This window comes from Dreissena polymorpha, chromosome 1, assembly GCF_020536995.1.
Source record: "Dreissena polymorpha isolate Duluth1 chromosome 1, UMN_Dpol_1.0, whole genome shotgun sequence".
NCBI classification, from domain to species: domain Eukaryota; kingdom Metazoa; phylum Mollusca; class Bivalvia; order Myida; family Dreissenidae; genus Dreissena; species Dreissena polymorpha.
Window position 1 is genome coordinate 41,807,364 of NC_068355.1, and position 12,053 is coordinate 41,819,416.

At 34.2% G+C, this 12,053-nt stretch overlaps 1 protein-coding gene and 1 long non-coding RNA gene across 2 annotated transcripts in view; both read left to right on the forward strand.

Moving 5' to 3' along the window:
• Positions 1-12,053, forward strand: part of LOC127869571 (protocadherin Fat 4-like) — a 141,189-nt gene that overhangs the window by 70,970 nt on the left and 58,166 nt on the right. The window lies entirely within an intron of this gene.
• LOC127878024 (uncharacterized) lies at positions 2,218-9,997 on the forward strand. The gene is made up of 3 exons (XR_008048714.1): positions 2,218-2,593; positions 3,469-3,691; positions 9,860-9,997. It is a non-coding gene; the product is annotated as an uncharacterized LOC127878024 (long non-coding RNA).

Consider the following 12,053-nt stretch of genomic DNA (forward strand, 5'->3'; position numbering starts at 1 on the left):
TGTCTTAAAGTTTGATGACACTTTTCAGGATGTAAAAGGAGTCATTATAAAAATAATAAACGAATCGCTGTATACCTCAATAATAACTTTAATACAATGCTTATGAGAATAAAATTACGATATGCACTTCCATTTTCTGTCTTCTATCCATAAATCTTATTTTAATTTAAACCACAATATTTTGGAAATGTTTCTTATTTGTATTGACTGCTAAGCATTCTGTCCAAAAACGAGATTTAAAAAATCGAATGACTCGTCGGAGTAATTTTTCAATTTATATTAAAGTAGTCATTTGTGCACGACAAACACACAAACTCGAATGTTTTTGGACTCGTTGGATGGTATCTTGTTTGGTTTAATATGTTTACGGCCGTTAATCGAGGGCGCAACCTCTTTTTTCAAGATGCATTTATAAATGAGCCGATGCAACTTCCGAGATGGCGCTCAGGCCCGGATGTTTTTTAATTTCATAGATTATTTTGCAGGGTGATAAGATTTAAATGTTGTTTCAGCATATATCGCATTATTTTAAAAATCGAGCAATGTTGTGCGATTCAGCGTAGATAAGATTATCCAAAAAATGTACAGAAACATGCATTAAGAACCCATTTAAAAACACGAGACCTAAATAATTGTGGCATGGTGGATTTTTTAAAAGGATTTCGATGATTTTTTTCCTGTGCGACGAGCAAACTTCCACCCAATTAAATTGCTAACGACATCAAACGATTGTGTACAACATATATAAGATGCTGCGTGCACAAACATATTGGTTTCTTGTCGACGTAATATAATAATTTTGTATTTCTCTTAAAGAGATAGTCAATGTTATGGAGATGGCGCTTATGATATGAGGTGGCGCCAATTATCGATGTATCAATTAGTAGTCGTATCACAATGACATCATCACATGACGCACATTTATAGATACTGTTATTTGTTATATTTACTTGTTTTTCAACGTACATGCGAAAGCTAAAATCTTTACAGAACATAAACATTAACACATTCTTTAATAAATAAGATATAGTTTTTTAACATATAAGTTAATTAAACTAAATTAAAAGCCACCAACCTGAATAAACCATATTGTACGATACACAATCAAAACTGACATAACGGTCACTTGAGAATTACGGTCAATTGCAGATAACGGTCAGTTTGGATCCCCTCCCGACGAAAATCACTCAATATTTTACTTGTCAATAATAGTCAATCGTCCATACCAAATACATGTATACCAAAAATGGGTAATACTCAATAAAACGAATAAGTAATTCACTACGTTATCAAAATAGTTCATCGACAGCAATTTTTGTATAGAATATACAGAATAATTCACGAAAATAAATTTAAGATAATACTTCTTCTTGAAACGATGATTTGTGACCCTTAATCCAAATGCTCAATTTACAAAAAGGCCAAGGTCAACGAATCTTAATTAGGCTCATATATGTTGTTTTTTTTACACTATAAACTCCAAAAAAATGAAGATAGATCGGTCTTTTTTCCGTTATCTTTTTTGCATCATACATTTAAAATGTTTTTATCTTACAAAGGCGAACGTTAAAACCCTTAAAAGCATTTTTAATCTGCGTTTTCTCATTTAAAACGCACGCGGCTCAAATGTGCTGAAGTAGTCACCTTACAAAAATGAATAGAAGTCCTGTAAACATAATAGAAACCATCAAAATATGTTCCTTTTAAATAGCTATACATGTGCATTGGCACCACCTCTTATTTCTAGCGCCACTTCATTGGTATTTCCTCGATCTCTTTTTGAAAAATGCAAATGTATTTATTAGATCGGCTAGAAGCCGAGTTTTTTGTTCATTTATTAACTTGAACATATACAAAGCAATCGTGTTATGCAATGAGCGATTAAATTGACGGGGAATGTGCTCGTCACACAGGCAAAAGACATTGATTTGCTGTTAAGAATTCTGCAACAACTTAAAAATATCCTCACGTTTCCAAATGGGTTGGGATTTCATGTTTCTGTAAATTTTTTAACGAATTAATCTTCTCTTAATTGAAATACATTGGCAGATTTGTTGAAATAAAGCGAATTATGTTGAAAAAACACCATATAAAACCTAATGACCCTGTAAAATTATCCACTACATTACATTTTTTAATTAGCCTAATGCATCTCAAAACAGAGGTGGAGCGCGTTGATTAACGGCCGTGATTTTACCATAAAGGAAATGACGTCACATGAATAAGAATCGCGTAATCATTTCCAAGAAAATAAAATTATTAATTTGAAAGCTGGGTTTTCGTACAAGGAGAACTATACATCGTGCCATAGCGAAGTTAATTCTAATTTATTTATTTTTTGACATTTAGTTGTGGCATTATGTTGACATTTTGTTGTGCCATAATGCTGAATGGTAAATTGGTTTGTTAAGAAAGAAACGTGCCATGTGAAGTACGCAACTTCGTTTTTTCTTCGATTGTTATCAAATATAAGCATGCAGGATAAAGTTTACATAGTGCAGGATTAATATCAAGGACATCATGAAAAGTGTTTGCAGCATAACGACATGTTTTATTGTGACTATTTTAATTGCTAAAATGCCAAATACACAAGGTAAGTGTCATAGCTTATTAAATATGCCATATTCATTCGTGTGTCTTACCCCTTCAGCCTCTTAAAGGCGTTTCCATGAGATTGCTTAAACATCCAATAACTACTGCGCATATAAATAGAAGCATTATGTTCACTCCACTATTCAAACGTTCTTCATGCTGGTGAATTCATATAGATCTAAGTGAGTTTTGCTGCTTCCCTTTCCTTACAAATGCAGCTTTTTTTATGTTAACATCAAACACTGAATGTCAGAATGACGAAATTTAGCAACAACTATGCACTGCAGTGTTTCGTAACAGTAGTTGTTAATCCTTTTTTAAACCGACCGGATGCGCCCTAAGACAGTTGAATGGTGAATTGCTTACAATGCTTAGTAATACTTAAACTCCCTTTATTACAGTAGTTTTTATGTCGCTTGTTACAAAGTTATATTTTTTTGCAAAAATGTAAAAACAGGAATCGCAAAATAAGTTAGATATGTGGAGCGACAATCATCACCGTGACAAGCCTAATATTGTTTGACTTGTACCGTATTATAAACTGTTAAATGGCGCCCATTTAATGCTTCGAATCCTGGACTTTTTCCGTCTTTGAATGGTTCACTGACATCGTTGTTTACGTTAATTTCACAACGAGACTCAACGTTTGGTACTTATTGGAAGATGTCCGTAACGTTTCAAAACGGCGGAAGCTTGTGTTAATGTAATTTTTAAACACGCTCATAATTGTGAGCACATTTTGTTTTGTAAACAATTGCCGTCGCACAAGTACTGGACTATGACTTTGAATTGGACAATGACTTTATGTACATAATTTACTGTTCTTTAGCCTGGCATATGCTTTCTCACTCAATGACAACTTGTTTTATCTTGCAGGTGCTCCGTCTTTTAGTGGTGCCTCTACATTTAGTGTGTCTGAAAGTAGACCTATAGGAACTACAGTCGGGACAATAAGTGCAGTGGATGGGACTAACCCAATTAATTATACTATCACTATCGGAGGTACACATTTTACGATCGATTCAACCAGTGGAATAGTATATACGGCAAGAGTATTTGATTCCGAAAACGGAGATATCAGAATAAACATAACCGTGAGGTAAGAATGGAAATGATGCAATGCAAATGTTTTAGCACTCCAAAAATGAACATATAATATATATAGTTTTGATGGTTTGAAAAAGCAAACCACAAATATCTCCCCTATGTCATTTGGTTTTATTTGTTCCATGTGCTAACAACCATTCATAGTGACAATTTATTGCATTTAATAACCGTATAAATACACGTTGCTAAATATCATATCAGTATTATTTAGCTAATTCAGGTTTAAAAAAGCTTTTTATGAGAGTCCATTATTCAAAAACCTATAACAAGTATCCATGTTAAACTTTTTATACTTTGTCACTATCAAACTGGTTATCTATTTCAATAATGCAAATAACCGTGGAAGTTGCATTTCCATGTGTTTGGTATTGCATTAAAATATAATACTAAATTGATATATTTGGCAAAATTGTTTTTGGTCTGCAAGAAAATTTTTAATGAAGCAAGCTTATTCATGATCTTGTTTGAGAAATAACCCAATGAAAGGGATCTTTTCACGCTTTGGTAAATTGACAAAATTGAAAAAAGTTGTTTCAGATTCGTAAGTTTTCGTTTTAGTTATGATATTTGTGAGGAAACAGTAATACTGAACATTAACCATGCTCTAATATAGCCATTATATGCATCTTTTGACGATTTTAAAACCTAAAAATTATAAAGCTTTGCAACGCGAAACGATTGAATAATTTGGAGAGTTCTGTTTTTGTCGTTAAATTTTGTGAAACTACGAAGATTGTTTATATAAGGTATAAAATACGTCAAAAATGCGTACTCGGCGGAATAGCTCAGTAGGCTAAAGCGTTTTTACTTCAGGACTCTGGCAGGACTCCAGGGGTCACTGGTTCGAAACCTGCTCCGAGCAATGTTCTTTTCTTTTTTTTCTTGATTTTTTACTGGAGCTTTTATGATCCAATGTTTACATTTATCAATATAAAGCATTTAATGAATAAGTTAAAAAAATGCCAAAATCTGTGAAAAGGCCCCTTTAAGCACGACATTTTGAAGAACAGGCAAGGCATAATACTCGCCTTGTTTCAGCACCTGGTCTAGGTTTCAGTAATTACCTGTTAAAGCACGAAATTTCGAAGGAATGTCAAGTCAGACTTCTCAGCCGGTGTCCGCGTTCTTTCTTTAATCTAGGATTACAATTACGACAGTTTGTAACTATGGTGATATTTGAGAAAAAAACACATTTGCTACGCCTAGATATGCGCATATATACTTTTACGGCATAAAACAGTTTTTCGGGAAGCTAATTTTTCAGGAATGGGAAAGGAATTGATTTAATCAAAGAACTTAATCGCTATTTTAAATAGGACACTGTCACATGACACAGTTTTGTAAGGCTTGTTTCAAATTTATCAAAATAAAGAGAATATGTACAATGAGGCATTTAGTACATAAGCTATATACATGTTTAAAGTTGTTTATCTACTTGGGTTTTCTTTTCAATAAAAAAAATACAAGTTATAATATATTTGATGAAATGTTATATATGGATTCATGTTTCAGGGTCTCATTTGGGATTATAAATTGGTTGAAGAGTAGAAACAGGGTTTTTTTAGAAAAAGGGGAAGACGCTAGACGCTGGGTAAAAGGGGAAAATGAAGCGCGAAAGAGACATATTTGGGGAAAAAATAAAAACTGTTCATTTCAATGTCTATAACTCACCTACAGACTTCAAGGTTTTTTTTAGAAAAAGAGGCATGTCTCTGACCTTTTTGTTCTTAAACACACGAACAAGTATGATATTAAAGTCAAAGTCCTAAATAAAGTTGCAGGTGTAGATCTAATAAAGGGAAATGTTTTCAACTGGGGCCGGGGAACGATGTCAATTTCATGATGAATGGGTTAACGATCTAGATCTGCTACAGTATTGGAAGGGAAAGGTGCGGCCGCTGCCGATTGTCTACTTTCACTTTCACAATAATCCGACAGTATTAATCGATGTTGATTACATGTACCTCCGAATCCTGCTGGGTTTCAGCGGTTTTTGATGATTCATTCTTAAAAAATGCGTCAGCGCAATTAATATTTTCCGAGTCCGAACGTTTTATTTTGTTCGTGTATGAACGCCAATTGTGAGACTTTATTCTGTTTTAACGTTTCTATCTTGGCTTTCACATAACCCGGATGAAAATTCGACTGGTTTCCGGTAATTAATTGACGAAACACCCTTCTCGTGCAAGACCGGAATCCAGTAAAATAGTCATATGATTAATACGATGAGTTGCCCGGTTTCAATGACGTAATTTAAGAGCTATATATAGAATCACTGGGATTCCCAGATTTGAGTGTTCGTCGGGAGAGAGAGAGAGAGAGAGAGCGAGATCGTTTTACATGGTACAAATTGCATAAGTGTCGACTTCCCAAAAGAAAAAAAACATTTCTTTGAGGGTAAAATATTATATTTTGGTGAAAAATTATATTTTTGGAGGGGAAATGGTATTTTTAGGGGAAAAATTCTGGTAGAGGAAGACGCCGAATATCGGCGTCACTTTCTTAGTAAAAAAAAACCTGAGAAAGTAAATGTCATCGCTTCTATCATATGCAATTAATTTCCACTTATGAACTGGAAAACAAAAAAGATAGTGTTACGAGACTTCCATTTTTGTCGATGTCATTTTATATTTGCAGTGCGACATCCAGTGAGAGCACAGATCAAATATTTGAGATCAACATTACGCCCGAAAACGACAATCCGCCTGTTTTTAACCCAAACGTTTATTTCGTTTCCGTCGTCGAAAACACTGCAACATGTTAGTATTGTTACTTTCTTTCTTTCAGTGTTGTTAGTGTTCCGTTTTATGAATTCTGAAGATCACCTTAGTACGAAGTGCTCAATTTGAAAGATTGTGGTCAGTATGTGTCAGGCGTCGTGCTGACTGCTCGTCACGTGTCGTCAGTTTGGTCTCTTCATCACTCTAGAGGGTGAAGCTTTGGTTCAATCGTCATAATAAAAAACTTGTACACAGTTTGTATCCTAACAATATCCGTATCTGTATGGTTGAATAAGGTAAACAAAGAAGCTCAGCGGGTACAATTTTTAGAAGCCATATTTTTTTTGAATTAATCTTTATGAAACTTGGTCAGAATGTTCATATAAAAACATATCAGGACAAGTTTTAATTTGGGTGAAGTAAAATTAATATCAGGGCAAACCTTAAAAAAGAAAAACCTTAAAACACATTTTTTGTAAATGAAATCTTAATTAAACTCTGTACGAATGTTTAGATTGTCAATATTTATTCGACCTCTGCATTTGTTTTATTTGGAGAAAAGAAATATGACACCAGTTTAAAGCTTTAAGACACAGTTTAACACCATAGATTCCGTTGCTTTGTCTCAATCTTGATTTCAGTAGGCCGGCTTTTTTTCTTAACGTTATAGGAAAGCTAAGATTAAATATCAGTATAATGGGGTCAACATTATGTTATCAGGTTAAGGTAGCGCACCTCTAATGATTTCCCGCGATTTATTTTACGATCATTGCCGATCTTCAATGATCGGTTATTTCCGAGCGATGCATTTTATTTTTTTCAAACTTCGAATTTGATATATGTTTACGTAATTCCTCTAGTATACATTATTTTCACAATAAATATTGACTTTGATCCCAATATCATCTGAAAAAATACAATTTCGCGATTTCTTCAAAGATCGATGAGCCTTTTTACCTGTTTACTTATAAATATCTAATTTAAGCATGCACATATGTGAAGTTGTTGTGGCCGGGTGGTTAAGGCGATGGACTACATATCGTTTGGGATCTTCCCGCGCAGGTTCGAATCCTGCCGACATCGCATACTTTTTGCGACGCGTTTTATTTCTTTTCTAACTTAATTTGATTTAATGTAGCATATATGCTATGTTTTTTGTTAAATATGTTGAAATTTTTATGCACATCCTTCATTTTTTTTTAATTAAAACAACGTTATGGCTAAATTGGGTGATTTACTGCTGAAAATACGAATGAATGCATGTTGCATTTTTATTTTTATTTCAAAAATTAAATGGTAAATTTGTCTATTTCTTGGTATTTTTGCTGTATATAGTGTTTCTATAAAAACTACGTTTAAAAAATAACTTAAATGATACTATTTTGAATTTTATGACACTTTGTTTTTAACCGTCCCAATTTTTAATTGGCTGAAATCACTACCATTCATGGCGCTCTTCCATAGAAAAAAATTTGTAAAAAATAAATGTCTTTATTTCATCTTGTTTAAACTTCTTCAAACACCTTTACTGCATCTGTACACACCAACAGCATGCCCATATTTGGAAATTTGAATGAATTATGGAACTTTTATATACCCCAGGGGTGAAAATAAACTGGACAAAAGCCGAGCGTGGGGGTGGTTTTGAAAAAAACGGTATATTTTTTTAAAAGCACGGAAAGCCTACCTACAAATTTGCATGTATTTCAGTGAAATGATGCTGATTAAGAAAATAATTAATTAGATTATATTTGGATATGTGCCCATTAGGGGTGCGCTACCTTAATTCTGAGACATTTGTTAGAAATACTCTAGATGCTTCATGTTGACCCAAAGCCTTTTCAAAAGTAAGTTTTAATGTCTATATTGGTCGAGTCCAAAGCTGGGTCACTTGAAGTAAAACCATATATCTCAATCACAGATGGTTAGCGTGTGGCAATGATATGAATTAGTAAAAATATCTTTTTGAATGAAAACTAATCGAATAATAACGAAAAATCAACATCACTGAACAGGGCTTAATGCATGTGTGTAAAGTGTCGTCCCAGATTAGCATGTGCAGTCTGCACAGGCTAATCAGGGACGACACTTTCCGCTTTTTTTTGGTATGTTCAGTTTTAAGGAAGTCCCTCCTTACCGAAAATCAAGTTTTAGGCGGAAAGTGTTGTCCCTGATTAGACTGTGTGGACTGCACTGGCTAATCTGGGATGACACTTTACACTTACGCATTAAGCCCAGTTTTCCAGAACAAGGCTCATATATATACAAGGTATTCAACTCAAAATCACCCGTAAACAGGGTGCATTGCTTAATTCGCTTTGAACAGCAATAACTTCATCAATTGTGTAGCGATTTCCATGAACATGGTCTTATTCAACGTTGAAATGAATTGCCTATGTCACAAATTCAATGTAAATATCATGCACTATTTTCATAAATGCGGAGTCAAATTTTAAGAAATAACACGATACACAACTTGCGTGACCTACTAGTCATCGATTAGACCCGATCGAAGACTGAAATCTTCACGGAGTATAGGGTATTTTCACTGCAAAGTTCACAGACCTAGGTACCATAACTCAATAAAACGTATGAAACAAACTACATTCTTACCGTTCTTGCCGTTTCATTACGCATCAAAACTAACTTTCTAGTGCCCTTTGAACCTGTTTTACATACATTTCAACTGGCAAACATTTTAAACAGACGAATGATTAAATGTGTCTTTACTCCTGTGGATTTCATTCATTAATCGGGTCTGATCGACAACGAGTAGGTCACGCGCGTTTTGTATCGTGTTATTTCCTAAAATTTGACACAACATTTGAAAATATCGTGCAAGATATGTACATTTCCAGAAAGGAAATTCATTTTTGCGTTGAATAAGACCAAATTCGTGAAAGTCGCTTAATTGATGAAGTTCAGGCTGTTAAAAGCCATGCACCCTATATATTTGATAGTGAATTTTTATTTCAGAGAAGTTGATTTTTCGTTATACTTTGATTTTTTTAAATTCAAAATGATGTTTTTACTAATTAATATCATATCAACACGATAACCACATGTGATCTCAATGTAAAATCTCCAACAATTGTTGTGCAACTTCAACTCAGATATGCTTCTGAGTGTTATCATTTCCCACGCGTTCTTGTAAATTACTAAACATGTGAAGAATTTATATCTTGTTTATTATGCTTTACACGATTAGACTTACATGAACATTTTAAGTCAACATAACCATATTTTATTTCGATGATTCCCTTGGTAAACAAACGAATTACGTTGTAATTGAACATAACAAACTGATTCTAGGGAACAAATATCCCATCTTGCTTAAAAATAATTTCCAATAAAAAATTTAAATTGACATTAAAATGCAGATATAACCACAGTTGTGCTTCAATATATTTTATTATTCCATAATTATACTATTATTTTAGCCACGTCGATTGCCTTGCTTACGGTAACAGACGCTGATGGTACTACGCCTACCATATCAATCTTTTCTGGAAACAACGACAACAAGTTTGAGCTGCGAGCCAGTAACACGAAGGAGATCATTACACAAACAGCTGATCTCGATTATGAAGGAACAACTAATTCATATGTTCTTATCATTCATGCAACGGACACTGCTCAAGCAGTCACTGGAGCTATCATTACAGCGACAGCTACCGTCATTATCACGGTATGAAACACTTATTTGATAAATGTAATAACAACGATGATGATAATGATGATGATAATGATGATGATGATGATGATGATGATGATGAGGATGATGATGATGATACTGATGATGATGATACTGATGAGGATGATACTGATGATGATATTTTCTAATAAACGTTTCATTTTCACGCGAGATCTCCTAAAATAATACTCTGATGTTTAGGAAACTGTTCATCTAGTGTAATTTTAGGCCGTCCATGCGAATATGTTCACGTTGCTACGATTGAATGATTTTCAGGGCGTTACTGCACTGTGAATGATAATTTATTTTTGCGCGACATGTTGGACACTTATAATCCAAAGTTGATGACACTTTGCATGCAGTATCCTCCCAATAGGGTGGACATCTGCATATATATTTCACTTTGATAAATAATATCCTATTTGTTATGCTCCCCCAAAATTTATTTTGGGGGGAGCATATAGTCGCCGCTTCGTCTGTCCGTGTGTGTGTCTGTCTGTCCGTCCGTGCACAATTTTTGTCCGGGCTATTTCTCAGCAACTATTGACCGGAATTCAATGAAACTTTATGGGAAGCTTTACTACCAAGTGGAGATGTGCATATTATCAGCGGGTTCTGGTCGGATGATTTTTCACAGTGTTATGGCACTTTGAAATTTTCTATAAAAAATGTATTGTCCCCCCTACTACTGTGCCCTCAGGACGTTTTCTTTTATCTGAATATATAGTGCAATATTGTGACAAAAATAACTTTGGGGAGCATCACCCGTCTCCGACGGTTTCTTGTTTATGAATGTTTCGTTTCCACATGAGATCGCAGCAACTTAAGATTTGAATTTAAGGAAACTGCCTATATGTAGGGTCCTTACATGGTGAGCATGTGTACGGTGTAAGATTGTTCCGCTCTTATATATGATTTGTTGCAAAATGTATAGCCCTTTGCTTACAAGAACGGATATTTAATGTGAGAACTTTTCGTTCCAAACGAATTTGAGATCCCATTTTATGAAAATGTATTTGCAGCGTTCATATAATGTGGGCAATGCATATTGTCGTGTCGTTCACTCCAATGGTTTTCATGGATTTATTTATTTTTCATTATACACAGGACAAGGTTTAATGGCTGCTCCGAATCATGATGACATTGTCTCATTTTTTTTATCCCAAGCTATCAATTAACGCAAATGTTGACGAATCAAATAATCACAGAGCACTCATCAGTTCTCATCTAATAGAGTTGATATTATATCCCAATAACGCAGTAAAGGGGGTATACTGGATTGACCATAAACGTCTGTCTGGTTTGCCACCTCTCTTTTTTAGCCCGTTTGTACGTAGACCAACTTGTCCAAATGCCTTAAAGTTTTCAACGTACACTACTCAAAGATGACGGTATTTTTTCTAATTATATGATATATGTGTGAATTGTAATCATCTTACATTAAGGATATAAAACATATTTAAGCCCTTTTCTTCAACTTATATAGTATATCAGGACAACGTGTGCTATATTTGGTATGCACAATCATATAAAAGTCACCTATATAGAGACTAACAGGTTACTGCCTGATCTTTTTGTAATATTTTTGTAATATATAAGGCAAGGCTTAGAATAATATAACGGCGAGGCTTGCAGAGCCGTTATTTTATTCATGCCAAGCCTGATATATTACAAAAAAGATCAGGCAGTAGCCTGTTTTTCTGTTTATCATACCTGTACGTCCCCGAGTTAAAAGAAAAAAATGAACAAATCGTTAAAAATCTGCAGTTTTAGAGGGAAAGAATATGACTTGTCGGTTGTAGTGTTAACTAATAATGGCATCATGAGCACGCGCGCTTAAAGGGGCCTTTTCACAGATTTTGGCATTTTTTAACTTATTCATTATATGCTTTATATTGATAAATGTAAACATAAGATCGTAAAGCTCCAGTAAAAAATCA